The 1,354-nt window shown below is 53.0% G+C and overlaps 1 protein-coding gene across 9 annotated transcripts in view; it reads left to right on the top strand.

The window, feature by feature from the left end:
• The window catches only part of LOC109925438 (arfaptin-2-like), a 36,789-nt gene that overhangs the window by 13,667 nt on the left and 21,768 nt on the right, over positions 1 to 1,354 (top strand). Inside the window, exon 1 of one of the 9 annotated variants that reach the window (XM_048597811.1) lies at positions 552 to 722. The exons of 6 other annotated variants lie outside the window; for them this stretch is intronic. The gene's annotated coding sequence lies outside the window, so the exon portion shown is untranslated. Of the gene's footprint in view, positions 1 to 551; positions 723 to 1,354 lie in introns of those variants that run through there. 2 more of the 9 variants (XM_048597807.1, XM_048597813.1) reach the window with 2 other exon arrangements.

Here is a 1,354-nt window from a genome sequence, read left to right as displayed (position 1 = left end):
GGATCTTGCTGTGTGTGTGGGGTTGTCTCTGGGATCTTGCTGTGTGTAGGGGGTGTCTCTGGGATCTTGCAGTGTGTGGGGGGTGTCTCGGGGATCTTGCTGTGTGGGGGGTGTCTCGGGGATCTTGCTGTGTGTAGGGGTTGTCTATGGGATCTTGCTGTGTGTAGGGGTTGTCTCTGGGATCTTGCAGTGTGTGGGGGGTGTCTCGGGGATCTTGCTGTGTGTAGGGGTTGTCTATGGGATCTTGCTGTGTGTAGGGGTTGTCTCTGGGATCTTGCAGTGTGTGGGGGGTGTCTCGGGGATCTTGCTGTGTGGGGGGTGTCTCGGGGATCTTGCTGTGTCATAGGGGTGGGATCTCAATAACCTTGCTGTACGGGGATGGGGTGTTCTCCGAGATTTCCCTGGAAGGATCAATACTACACTCCATGTAGTGATTAACATTCCTTTGTCACAGGAGATTGTGAGCTCGGTTTGGCTGCTTTATTGATGTCAGTGGAGAAATGTTCTCCTCCTCCTCCTCCTGCTGTAAAGCTGAGAGTCCTGCCTGGTGACGTGGCTTTGTGCGTGTGTGTTGGTGTGAGGCCAGGGACTGTGTGTGTGAAACAGAGACAGAGAGTGAGAGAGAGAGAGTTCTCGGGGAAAAGAAAGGCCTTGAATTGATGAGAGTACGATGTAGCGAGCAGTACAGCTGCTATCGGAGCCTCGGCACCTGCCAGAAGGAGGTAAGTCTGCAGTGCATGCAGGAAGCTTTGGGAGGGGGTGGAGGAAAGATCAGGAGCTTCTTCCTTTTCCACCTGATGCCCCTGCAATAGAGTTCTGACTTGGCCTAAAACCTGTTTGTGCTGTCAGAGCCAGACTACACCAGTTTGATCCATTCCCACATTCGGACACCTGCTTAGCCCCTGTCTGCTCCGTCACTCACAGTAACCTGGCACCTGCCTACTCACCATTGCCATCACCCACCTACCCCCTTCACTTGCTCTGCCCACCCCACTGTCTCTCATCTGCCTGCGCATGGCGTGTCCCCCTTATTCATCCCAATTGCCCTGACTCCAGCCCAGTGAAGCTACAGACCCCAACCTCCCAATGCAACCCAAAGAAGCACAAAGTTGCATTTGTGTAGTTCCTTTTGTGATGCAAGGAACTTGACTGGGACATGGAAACCACAGCAGATGAAGCGTGCACAGCAAGATCTCACAGCCATGATGTAAAAGTATAACAGTTTGTTTTTCTGATGTTGACTGAAGGATAAATATTGGTCAGAAACCAGGGTCAATGTCCCTGCACCTCTTCTAACACACAAGATGGACCCTCCGACAGTGCGGCGCCCCCTCAGCACCGACCCTCCGACAGT

This window comes from Rhincodon typus, chromosome 6, assembly GCF_021869965.1.
Source record: "Rhincodon typus isolate 14 chromosome 6, sRhiTyp1.1, whole genome shotgun sequence".
NCBI lineage: Eukaryota > Metazoa > Chordata > Chondrichthyes > Orectolobiformes > Rhincodontidae > Rhincodon > Rhincodon typus.
The sequence above is the reverse complement of the archived record's forward strand: the minus strand, read 5'-3'. Positions and strand labels throughout refer to the sequence as shown.